Source organism: Gracilinanus agilis, chromosome 6 (assembly GCF_016433145.1).
Source record: "Gracilinanus agilis isolate LMUSP501 chromosome 6, AgileGrace, whole genome shotgun sequence".
NCBI lineage: Eukaryota > Metazoa > Chordata > Mammalia > Didelphimorphia > Didelphidae > Gracilinanus > Gracilinanus agilis.
The window spans coordinates 230,829,297-230,842,591 of record NC_058135.1 but is presented as its reverse complement, the minus strand read 5'-3'; the positions used below and the strand labels follow the sequence as shown (position 1 = coordinate 230,842,591).

Sequence of the window (13,295 nt, the reverse complement as noted above, 5' to 3'; positions counted from 1 at the left end):
GGGTTGATTACACTGAGAGTAAGGTTTGATTATTACCTCTTAATGCTCTCTTCCTCTCCTTCTTATAATAGTATTTGTCCCCTCTCCTTCCCATGCCCTCTTTGTGTGTAATAGAATATCCTATTTTCTTATTCACTCAAGTTTCTCTTGGTGTCCCCTGCTATTCACCCCCTCTTTCCCATCCCCCATGTCATCTTAGATTATTTAGTGTTCCACCCTCACCCTGTGAATTATTCTTCTGATTACTATAATAGTAAAGACTATAATAGTGAATAGAGTTCACTACAGAGAATTATACATAACATTTCTCTACATAGGAATACAGATAATTAGATCTCACTGAGGCCCTTAAAAAGGCAAATTTAAAAATTATAAGTTTTCTTTCTTTCCCCTCTGTTTCTTATTTACCTTTTCATGTTTCTCTCGATTTTTGTGGTTGGATATCAAACTTTCCATTTAGCCCTGGTCTTTTCTGTGCAAATACTTGGAATTCTTCAATTTTGTTGAATGCCCATACTTTCCCCTGTAAATATATAGTCAATTTTGATGGGTAGTTGATCCGTGGTTGCAGGCCCAGCTCTCTTGCCTTTCTGAATATTGTATTCCAGGCCTTACGGTCTTTTAGCGTGGAGGCTGCCAGATCCTGTGTGATCCTGATTGGTGTTCCTTGATATTTGAATTGTCTCTTTCTGGCTTCTTGTAAGATTTTTTCTTTTGCTTGAAAGCTGTTGAATTTGGCAATTATATTTCTGGCCGTTTTCTTATCTGGATCGAATGTAGTGGTTGTTCTATGAATCCTTTCAATGTCTATATTGCCCTCTTGTTGTAGGACTTCAGGGCAATTTTGCTGAAATTTTCTTTTAGTATGGAGTCCAGGTTTCTATTAATTTCTGGTTTTTCTGGAAGACCAATTATTCTCAAATTGTCTCTTCTAGACCAGTTTTCTTGGTTTGTCACTCTCTCATTGAGATATTTCATATTTCCTTCTATTTTTTCAGTCTTTTGACTTTGTTTTATTTGTTCTTGTTGTCTTGAGAGATCATTAGCTTCTAATTGCTCAATTCTAGCCTTTAGGGACTGGTTTTCGGCTCTAAATTTTTCGTTTTCAGCTATGATCTTTTGGTTTTCTTTTTCAATCTGGTTCAATTTGCTTATCAGTTCATTTGATTTCTGAGCCTCACTTTCCAATTGCAAGATTCTACCTTTTAAATTGTTATTTTCTTGCCAGATCTCTTCCATCTTCCTCAGAATCTCAGTTTTGAACTCTTCCATAGCTTGTGAGGAGTTTTCCTTATTTGAGGAGGGTCCAGATGCTTGTTTGTTCTCCTCCTCTGTTTGCTCGGTTGTCTGGATTTTCTCTGTGTAAAAGTTGTTGAGTGTGAAAGACTTCTTTTTCTTGTTGTTTATCTTTCTCTTCTGAACTTCCTGAGTATGGGTAGCCATCATTAGCCCAGCAGCTTCTCAGGTTTATCCTCGCACTTGGGATCTGTCCGCAGTCTTTTGGCTCCTGAGGTCTGAGTTCTGGTTTTTTCTAAGGTCAAGCCCCCTGGTGGACCCCCTTGCTTGATCCTCTGCCAGAGGTTCCTTTACAAGTCTCAGGGCACTGCTTCCACAGTCGTATACCCGTCTGCACTGGTTCCCCACTCAGGGTTTCAGAGCTTTAGCTCGTGGCTGTGTCTGCCTCCACCCCCGCCTCTGCCACTCCCACGCTCAGAGTTCGCGTGCGTTCTTTGGCTTTTTGGGGTCCCAAATCTTGTTGCTCTCAGGAACAGGCCCTGGAGCTGCCAATGACTCGATGGGTGCCCCAAACTTGCTCTATTTCTTTTTAACTGGCTTTGGCGCTATAGGTGGTGTGTGTGGTAGGGGTGGGGGTGGGGTGGTTGCTCAGCCCACGATTTAGTGAGAGCTATTTCACCCCTTTATAGCATGGAAATGCCCCGATTCCACGTACCTTCCACGCTGTGCCCTGTTGTGGGGTTCCTCTGTTCGTCTGGACTTGTTTTTATGTCCCCTTGAGGAGTTTTGTGTGTTTTGGTCAGGAGAGGTTAAGAGCTGCTTCTTACTCTGCCGCCATCTTAACCTGTTTGTTCAAGACATTCATTTCTAATGTAATTCCAGACCATTAGTCTAGCTACACGGTATCTCTGGCATTCTAAGTTTTATTCATTTGATATTATAAAAATATGATAATTCATTAATTTTCTTTGGTCAAAATAAAACCTAACAACACCAACATGAAGTGTTGTGTCATTTAAAGTCTAGCAGTGATGGACAAACTTTTTAAAGAGGGGGCCAAAGGAAAGGAAATGCTCATCTGTCAGTATGTTTCCAAGGCAATTCTTTCGAAGTTTCATTGTATTGTATCCTACTCATTGTAGTCATCAGATTAGGAATAATGCTTCGGCTGGATAGAACATTTCAGGGGGCTGCATCTGGCCCTTGGGCTGTAGTTTGCCCATCACTGCTCTCAGGACTGTAGAACTTGTAGCTTGGGCAAAAAGAAATTAGCTTCCTCATTTTGGGCAGATTGGTAGCAGAATTTGCACAAGAATAGGCTAAGATTTGTTTTTCTGTGATGGAGATAACACCACATCTAGGAAGCCATGAATCCATTAAATCATCAAAATCTGTAAGCAGAGAACTAGTGCTCCGAGAGCAGACAATCATACTTTTACTACAGAGGAGTTATTTTCTTAGTCTCCCCACTAGATGGCAGAGCCAAAGGGAACTTTAGAAACTGTTATCCAAAATACAGGAATTGCTCAAAGCAGAGGTTTTGATTGGCCCAAATGGGTTAGATTTTCTGTGCTGTATGTGATAATATTACATATGTGTTCTCAGCTAGAAGTCACAGGATTTTTAAACTTCTGACAAGAGAGTGCAGCAACGTTCTGGGAGATGGGCCCTAAATTCACAGGAGGCAAGGAGGGTGGAGTCAGGAATGGCACAATGAAATAGGGGGGTGAGGAGGTGGGTAATGAGGGCCCCAAAGCCTATAAGACTTTCCAGGGTTCCTTAGAGAAACAGTAAAAGGAGAAACTGTGATTATACTTTTATACTCCAAACTATTAAACAGCATGTCCACTCTGTGGATCCAAAAGGCATTGGATTTATCAATATAAGAAGTAATGCTAAAGCTCCTTTTTGTATCTTCAGTGCTTAGCGGAGGGTCTGGTGCATGCCTCCTTAAGTCCTTGTTGCCTTGCCTTGCCTCCTATTGCATGCAGAGTCCAGTGAGAGTTTAGGTAATACTTCATGGAACTGATTCTCACCTAACAGGGTGATAACCAACATGAAGAAAGACAGCAGAAGATATTCTATAGTAATCTCATTGGCGCTCTACAGGAAAGTTCTAAGCAAAGTTCTAGAGGAGGATGTTGCCAGAGATCTTCAGGAAAGCCTTCTTTGGGCAGAGGTGTTTCTATTGAGATGGAAAGGAAGGGTAGAATTTCTTCTGGTGAAGATAGCAATGGAGTGGATTGGGAAGAGTCTGAAAAAGCACAAAATGAATTCATTGCAATCACCACAATAAAAGTTCAATACAGAAGCTGCAGAACCTGACATCCAGGGAGGAATCTTTCCAAGTTCAGGTTGGAAGATGGCTTTTCTTCAACTTTCAGGAAGGACCACAAATTCTCAGAGGGAGGATGGGGAAGCATATGAGCTCAGCACCTTAAGTAATAAATAAACTTTTCAAAATTGCAAGTTACTCTTCGAATGAATAAAGTGTATTGTCTTCAGAGCTGGATTCTGTCCCTCTTTGTTTTGCTGGAAGGTGTTGTTAGTCTGATGAAAAATGGAAGGTATTAGTCTGATAGTCTGATTTTTAAATCTAAAGAAGGGAAAAACTGGAGGATGCGGGTATCGATCCCGCTACCTCTCGCATGCTAAGCGAGCGCTCTACCATTTGAGCTAATCCCCCGCCCACACACTGTCCCTCATAGGCTTTTGGGTTGCCTGACTCATCCAATTAACCCAATACCTTCGACTTTCTCTTCCAAAGAAATTGAAATTCCAAAGGCAGGAAGAAATTGAGGACAGGAGAAAGGAGGGGAGAGGCCAAAAGATCTACGTGGTGGAAAGAGAGATTAGACTTTAAGGAAAGTGAGTAGAAGTAATTGGACGAAGAAATGGAAAGCGTCTCACCTTCTAGCTTCTTTCCCAGACAATTATTAATAAGAGGCAGAAAAATGTGACCTGATCAAGGTATGTGGCATGAGTGAGACACACGAGAAAAGGACAAAGGAATTAATTTATCAGAATAGACCCTTTATCCTCATACTACAGATAAAGAAAATGAGTCCCAGAGAATTTCAATAATTTCCCTCCCATTACACAATTAGAGCCATGATGAGAATTCAGTTCTCCCCACTCTAAATCCAACATCTGACTTATGTAAGGATTATTTTCTAGCTGCTGTCTGTTCTGCAGCTTCACTGCTCTGACCTGAGGGGGATGGGCCAGTAGAATCAATTCCCCAGCAGGTAGGCACTTAGAGATTCTTAACAGAAGAGGGCTGCAGGCCAAATGGCTTCTTTGAGATAACTAGATATCTTCGGGTATTAAGTGTGGCTAAGAAGATATGGATGCCAATGGTTATAAATATCTCAAGTTGTCAGAGAATGAATAACAGGCTAGAATTAGTGAAAGGCCTATGAAACCCCTCACAGAAGGGAGACTCAACTGCCAAACTGAACAATATGGAGGTTCTTCTGGAGTTGATGGACCAGAATAGCAAGATGACTTCAGTTTCTTCAACAGGTGACTTTTAATTAGCTAATGAAGGTATAACTTGTTGGTATAGGGAATTTAGGAATGAAGGGGAAGATTTGAGGATTCAGGGAAATCTAAGACTAAACCCAATGAGTGAGAACTGTTCCCACAGGGAAGCCTCTAATGCAATTCTCACTCAGCTTGTTTACAGCTTCTGCTTGTTAGCTGATGGTTGACCATTGCTAGCTAAACCAGATGAAGGCAAGTAGCTGCTGCTTCTACAAAGATGACTTGTTGAAGTTGTTGATATTGGTTGATGATGAAGTATAAATATAAGCCACAGAGTGCAATTTATGACAGGTATTGACCTAAGTTGCTAGACCCAGCACTGTGGATCAGGCTAACACAATCCTGGTGAAGTTTCGAATGGAGAGCTACCTAATCTCCCTTCCACCCTTTCCATCCAAAACTCAGGACTGAGATGATTTGCCTGGGTGGCATCTCCTTTTTATAGAGCTGGTCCAACATTCAACTGTCACATGCCTCCTTTGGGGGTTCTAAAGTCTGAACCCCATCTTGATACAGTTTGTATAAGATGGCTACTTGCAAAAGATAACTACAGTTATCTAAGAAAGGTGCACTCATTTGGACTTTTCAGTTATGTTCCCAGGAACCTCATCATCAGAAACCTCAGACACAATCAGTTGTAATACTCATACCTCATCAGTACCCTCTGCTCCTCTGATTAGATGAGCTCCTCCCCAAATCTCCATTTTAGAAGTACACCCAAGACAACCATCTCTTCATTTCCAATGCAGCTGTGGTTCTTTGGACTTCTCCATTATGACTCTCTCACTCAGTGTCTAATCTCCCACCTTCTTCCCACTTCCCTATTTTCATCTTCCTTTTGTTTGTTGTCCTCCCTCACTGGATGGTCACTTTATTTAGGGCAGTAACTGTCATTTTTGTTCCCCTTTGTATCTCCAAGGCTTATCACAGTGCCTGGAATACAGTGTCTACTATTTTCCAGTCATTATTCAGTTGTGTCTGACTCTGTTCTTTATTTGGGGTTTTCTTGCCAAAGATATTAAAATGGTTTGCCATTTTCTTCAGCTCATTTTTATTGATAAAGGAAACTGAAGCAAACAGGGTTAAGTCACTTGCCTGCCATCACACAACTTCCAAGTGTCTGAGGCCAGATTTAAACTCAGGAAGATGAATCTTCCTGATTCCAGGCCCAGTACTCTATTCTAACCAGAACATAGTAAGTACTTAATGCTTATTGACCTAGGGAGAAAGATTTAAATGAAAATGCTGGTAGAATCGCAAAAGAAATGAAAACTATGGAGGAAAGAACCTCTTCTCACAATTCCTTAAGAGTTAGGATGGACCAATTAGAAGTGATCTAGAGATCACGAGACAAACTCTAAAAGTCTGAACAAAGAGAAGTAAATAAGGCACTTCTTATCAAAATTAATTAACTTGGAAAAGAGAGCAGGAAAAGTAACAATCATTTGGACTGGCTAAAAGCTATAATCATGAAGATGGGAAAGGGATAGGGTAAATAAAGTCAGAGTGAAGCAACTGAAATCATCACAGTACAGTTTCTCAAGCACAAGCTGCAGAAACTAACATGCTGCCAGGATCCTTTGGATTTTTAGGCTGGAGGTTTTTCTCCTCTTCATCTTTCAGGACTGTTATCTTATAACAGAACTCAGATAACATATTCTCAGCAGATGGAATGTCATTGGGAAGGTCTTTAGGTTGCTTAGAAATCCAAGGCATTCACACTTTTGGAGAGTAGGAGAAGATAGAAGCCTGAAGGACCTGTATTCTATCAATTGCTGGCTTGCACTGGAGAATGGTGGGGAACTGTGGAGGAAACTGAAGGGAAGGAAAAGTAGAGGATGAAGGTGTTATCTCTAGCATTATAAACAAGATCCCTACCTCTGGAATGATTTTCCCAATGCCTGAAATCCTCTCTCTAACATAACATGAATCATCAAGAAGCAGCAGGAGCTTATGGAGAGAAGAAACAAAGAGCAATATCTTAATGCCTGAAGTAGCTGAAGGAGGGATCCAATGTTGGGGGGATGAGTAGATATCACTATATTTATCATCAGTCATTGAAAGGGCCTTACTTCCTATGCTCTTTTGTAGATGTGATAGATTTTGGGGAGATTCAGCATGAAAGAGGGTTTGCAAAGGATCTAATCCCAAAGTATTTCTTTTGGAAGATACTGTAAAAGAACAGAGAAAAAAAGATAAAAGATACATTCTGATCAAAACAGGTAGCATAGATCAGATTTAGACCTGAAAGAGACCAGCAGGCAACTATGTGGAAAGCAAGGGAATGTGCCACACTAGGAGTAATTCTGACAGTCTGTTCTCTGTCTTTAATAGATCTGAGATGCGAGATTACTACCACCAATTTCCTGGATGGGGAAGACTTCCACTTCGTTGAAGGAACAGAAAGGAAAAGATTCAGCCTGAAAGTATCTGGGTGTAGCAGAAAGGATTGGAAATCAGTAGGCCTACCCTACATGTGGTGGAATGAAGAAGAGAGAAATCTGAAGGGAGAAGTGCTAAAAAAAAATATGAATCAAATAATCAGAACTGGGTGTGAATTGGACCTGTATAAATTGAGTGAGAGACTGAATCTCTTCCTAAGGATTTAGTAGAAATTATCTCAAAAGTAGAAGATGAAGAGATTTTGAGCATTTGAATGTGAAATATTGGAGCAAGCCTAGAGCAAAACAAGGATGAGCTATGGCAGAGAAGGGATATAATTGAACCAAATCCTTGGTTCTATAAGAATCACATTGCAGAGAATCCAGTTTGGGAAGGAAGTCCTAGAAAAAGGTGGGCTCTTTCCCTAATCCCTGCCCTCCAATACCTGGCCGTCCACAAATTCTCTAAGATAAGTGTAATAAGGGGGTAACCTGTGGCTGATAACAGGGGAGCTGGTGGTTTCAGTGAAGCCACCTGGCCAGGGAGCTTGAAACTACTGTAGCTGGTGATTTGGGACTGCCAGGGATGTGTTGCCTGACCTGTGATGCCCAGTCAGTCTCCCTGCTGTCTGTAAGCTCCTTTAAGGTGGAGAGTGAGGAGCCCCTCCCTGCTGGAGTGAAAGCAGTAACCAACAGGAAGTGAAGCTCACACACTTCCTGAATAAAATGGATGCCTGGCCAGTACTTCCTTGGAGTCAAGTAGTTGCTATTCTCCCCTCTCCTCAGCTCCTTACCCCAGGTTTATGTTATAATTAATTACAGAAGCTCACAGTTTCAGGATAAGGGTTTATTTAAACACAGGGGGAAAACTGAGGAAAGAGGGTTTAGGGTCTGGAGAAGCTGTTGCTAAGGGTGATTGGCCAGTGTTGGCAATGGACCTAGAAGGTAAGATCAGGCTGAGGGAACCAGCCCCTCAGCAAGGGAAAATTTCCACTGCCCTCATGTTAAGTGGTCCACCAGCTAGACAGATGAGGTTGATGATTTGGTTTAGGGGTATCCCTTGCTAGGCTGACCTAATCTAATTTCCTACCCACAATCCACCTCCCTCAACCCTGGGTCCCCAAGGGAAGTCCAGGGGTAGCCAGGTGTCTGGGTGAGGTCAAGGAAATTAGAACCCCCAGGTTGGTTCTGCAGGGGTATTTATAGTCCCAGCTCAAACTGTCAGGTCTTGGGACTGGCACCTGCTGGGCCAAAGTTCCACTCTCCTAACTGCCAGGATTGCCGAGGGTAATTTGCAAATGCAAGAAATCTTGTATAAATCCTGCATTACATAAACTCTGGGTTGCTTTTTTTTTTTAACCCAAATGTTTATGGTAAACCCAATTTTACCTCAACCATAAAGAAACCATGGATTAACTAGATATAGATATAAACCTAAGTTTAATGAGAGTCCTACTTGTGCCTAGGTGTTATTTTTCATTAACTAAAGGCTAGGAGGTATTCCATGTAAACTGGAAGGACCTCCAGGAATTGATGCAGAGTGAAAGGAGCAGAACCAGGAGAACTTTATACACAGAGACGGATACACTGGCACAATCTAATGTAATGGACTTCTCTACTAGCAGCAATGCAATGACCCAGGACAATTCTGAGGGACTTATGAGAAAGAAAGTTATCCACATCCAGAGAAATAACTGTGGGAATAGAAACACAGAAGAAAAACAACTGCTTCATCACATAGGTTGATGGAGATATGATTGGGGATGTAGACTCTAAATGATCACCCTAATGCAAATATTAATTAGATGGAAATAGGTCTTGATCAATGACATATGTAAAACCCAGTGGAATTGCATGCCGGCTATGGGAGGGGGTGGGAAGAGGGGAAAGAAAAAGTATGAATCATGTAACCATGGGAAAAATTCTAAATTAAGTAAAAATTAAAAAAAAAAAAGGATCTTGGTAACTGTGTAGTAATAGTCTTTTGGGCAGGAAACTTCTCTACAGAACGAGAAAACATACAAATAATAGTGAAAATCTCAACCTCTTTAGACCAGGGGTTCTTAAACTATAGAGAGCCAGCTCTATATTTTGGGGGGTTCTGAGTGGTGTTTAGTGGTGTCGGATTGAATGAGAACAGTCAGACTAAATGTTTATCTCATATCTGCTCCAACTCCCAAGTCTTGAGTTTATTATATACTGGTTTCAAACAAAGAACACAGAGAAAGAATCACAGCTGTGAAGGGGTCACAAATCATACAAAAACCCATTAAAGGGGGCAGCTGGGTAGCTCAGTGGAGTGAGAGTCAGGCCTAGAGACAGGAGGTCCTAGGTTCAAACCCGGCCTCAGCCACTTCCCAGCTGTGTGACCCTGGGCAAGTCACTTGACCCCCCTTGCCCACCCTTACCAATCTTCCACCTATGAGACAATACACCGAAGTACAAGGGTTTAAAAAAAAAAAACAAAAAACCCCCATTAAAGTCTAAAAAGTAGAGAGATAGGTCCAGGGTCAAAGGCCAAATTCCAACCACCAATTAGTAGAGGGTTAATTCTGGGAGCAGAAATATATTTCATGGAGATTTTTACTAATTGAATCCTGTCCTCTTGATTTACAGGACTGCACCTGGTCAGATAGTCTTGTCTAGCTTTGTCTGTCTCTGGCCTGATTAAGTAATATATCTTTTTGGAGTTCAGGCTTCTTAATTATCAAGGAGAGAAATTGTTAACTCAGTAGCTGCTGGTCTGCTAAGGACTCAAAGCTTTCCAATAAGAATATTAAGAAAAGGTGGAGATCTGAAAATGAGTCAAAAGAGGAGTCTCAGATTTTTACCTTAGATAGCCCATTCTGTCTGTTTCCTGACATGCAGTGCAGAAAAAAATCATACACGGTTTTACTTGCTGATGATTTTGTAATGGGATCCAGATAAAATATCTATTACAGACTCTATTTCTCTAAATGACTCCCAATAGCCTCCTGGAAGGGTCAAGTTATTTTTGGATTAACCAGCCTGCTGGTACCAGAGCTTTTCAGAGCTCAGGTGACCAGTACCAAAGACAAAGACTGCCTCAGCCTGGATTATCACGTAGGGAATCCAGATAACAGGCCCTATCCAGACCCTATTTTTCTAATCGGTCTTCCACATTAAACTTTAATTTTGTCATAGACTATTTTGGTAGTCCTGTGAGACCTTACCTAATAATTCCTTTTCAGAATGTTTTTAAATGCACAAAATATATACTATTACAAAAGAAATCAATTATATTCAAATGAAGTTATCAAAGGATTTTTAGAAACTTCACAGACTATAGGTCAAGAATCGCTATTTTAGTCCTTTGCAATAAAAATTCTATTTTTAGATGCTGAAATGAAACTTAAAGTTGTTTCTTTCCTTGTCCATCCTTTGAAGTTTGCAGGAGTCCAAATGGGGGGGGGGGGGGAGGGAAGGAACTTTCTCTTTTTGCTGTAACTGAAAAGTCTCCCCATCACAACTTAAATTCTCATGCTTAAATAAAAATTTTGCATTCGCCACAATGGCTTGGACTTGTGTAGAGCTATCAGTAATGAATATACAATAAACAAGGGAACAACAGATAGCTCTTCCTGGATTTCCAAATCCCTCAATAAATGTTTTGGAACCGGATATGTTTCCTTGAAGGTAAGGCAAATTTTATGAATCTTTTCCTTCTAACATCTGCCTTCTGAAATTTTGGAAATGTTAAAGTGGAAGGGAAGAGATATCTTTGTGGAACTCAAGGGTATCCTCCATGTTAGGAGTCTGCAACAATTCCAAAAAGAAACCTCAGTAAGAAAGAGTATAGCTCTCTGCTTTTAACATCCTAGAAGTGAAAAATTCTAGCACAGGAGTCCTGTGCGTAACAAATGAACTTTCAGTTATCTGAAAGGATAGAAAGAAAAAAAAAAAAAGATTTGGCTTAGAGACGTTCAAAGATAGTGGAAGAAGGAAAGGAGCAATCTTGGAGGAGAAAACAGAGGAACAGAATGTGCTTCTTGGTCTAGAGGAGTAAGGTTCTAAGCCTAAATCTGACTGTGATGGTATGAAATTGTAATTTGGGGCTATGGAAGGAGAGTTTTTCCAAAGCTTAGTGTCCTGAAGAGTTTTCTCTTTGGCTGTCTTAGGCTTTTAGAGGTAACTCTTGGGGGAGCTTCCTTTGGCTTCAGCTTCCTCTTCCCTCTGGGTATGATTTCTCAACACTTTCATAGGAATTATAGGATAAGCTTTCCCTTTATCTCACAAACATTTTTCTTTGGGGCCTGAAAAATCCCTCACATATAGCTGATAGCCCTCAGCCACCCTGCTACTAGCGCCCCCCAGGGCTGTTTACTTTTTGGAGAGCGGTCTAGTGAGAGATCAAGAAGTTGCTTTATCCTTTCGCTTTCTTGAGGGGTTTGGAAGTAGAATCTCAGAGTTGAAGCCTCAGGGAAGAGCGCCGGGTTCTAAGCAAAATACCAAACTTTGTGGAGATGCCGGGGATCGAACCCGGGGCCTCACACATGCAAAGCGTGCGCTCTACCACTGAGCTACATCCCCAGCTTAGCCGTTTCCTTTCTCCCTTCCTTTGGAAAAAAAAAAAGAAAGCATTCACTTTTCTCTGAAAGGATGGACAGACTAGGTAAGGATGGCATTATTCGAAGACTGGTTAATAACAAGTATATCCAAGGGATCTAAACGCTAACTGCCCACTTTGAAGGGACAGGGGCCTTCCCCTGAGTAATGAATGGGCTTTGAAAGTTTCTCTAAACTCATACACGGACATAAAAAACCCAAAATCTGTACAATCTGTACTTCATGAGGAGAATAATAGCAAGACTGACGATTTTTGAGCAAAAGAAACTTTATTCCCTTTAAGTAGAAAGAACAACAATAAAAATCCCAGGCAGTTGAACGCTTTGTAATTACAATGATCATGCCTGATCTACAAGAGACAAAAGATGAATTTTCTTCCTTTGAGGCGGAGTTGCGAGTGGAGATGAGAATATAGGAGGGAGAACATTGCAGATACTGTTGGACTCGATTACTGAGTGCTTTGGTTTTGCATCACTTTCCCCGCCTCACCCTTTTAAAACTTCTTCATTACAACGGTTGGCACACTAGATAGGAAAGGTGGAAAGGATATTTTTCAGAAAAGAAGATGATTCCAAAAATATATAAGATATGAAGAAAACTTGAAGACAAAAAAAAAAACTATTTTGCAAGTAGAACAGGGATAGAAAGATAATGAGAAGATCTCAAGAATTTACAGAATTTGTGAAAGGGAAGGAAGAGAGAGAAATCAAAGGTCTTCAGCCTGGAGCTTTTATTCAACCGGGATTCGTAAGCTGGAAACTGTCCAGGCATTATCTCCCTCCAACTTCATTCATATCAGTCAATATATTTAAGAGCTTTTGTATTTGGCTGATACACTGCTAAGCTCTGGGGATAGAAAGAAAGGCAGGAACATGATTCCTGTTTCTAAGGTTAAGGAGGTTGGAAGTTCACTAAATCTTGTAACGTCCCTTCCCCCCCCCCCCCTTTTCTTTTTTTTCCTTCTGAACGAATTAGTTCTATCACCATATTCTTAGTCTCCGTGACACAATTAATCTAAAGGTTGGAGATTTAAGCTCATTGGCGTACTACAATTTTCTTGTATATACCCTTCATCCCAGTCTCCCTCCGTTTTTTAGCCTTCCTCTCTTATTTCGAATGATCCAATTCATGGCCCTCGAATTGGACCTCAGATTCAATTGGGCTAACTACTGGATGTAGAAACCTTCCAATTCAGGCTGAAATCCTCCCTGGCAACTTATGAATGAATGGAGAGAATAAAAGTAATGAAAAGGTATTTATTATGATCTTATTTTCTACGAGATAGGGGTGATGTTACAAAAAAAATATTTAAGTCCTTGCTCTCAAAGAATTTACATTGTAATAGGGCAAGACAAGGCATCTAGAAAACTGCTCACCAGGAAAGATTTTTTTTTAATGTTAATTTTATTTTTAATAGTCCTGCTTCCCTATCTCCTACATCCCTTCACCTCGAATGGAAAGGGGGGGAACAGCCAATTTGTTATAAATATGAATATTCAAGCATGCCTAAGTGAAGTATACAAAATCATTGACTACCCACCTCCA

General features: G+C 40.8%; 2 non-coding genes across 2 annotated transcripts; both read right to left on the bottom strand.

Moving 5' to 3' along the window:
• Nucleotides 1-3,849: 3,849 nt before the first annotated feature.
• On the bottom strand, nucleotides 3,850-3,922 carry TRNAA-AGC. Its single transcript has one exon. It is a non-coding gene; the product is annotated as a tRNA-Ala (tRNA).
• Nucleotides 3,923-11,642: 7,720 nt separating this feature from the next.
• On the bottom strand, nucleotides 11,643-11,714 carry TRNAA-UGC. Its single transcript has one exon. It is a non-coding gene; the product is annotated as a tRNA-Ala (tRNA).
• Between the last annotated feature and the right edge of the window lie 1,581 nt (nucleotides 11,715-13,295).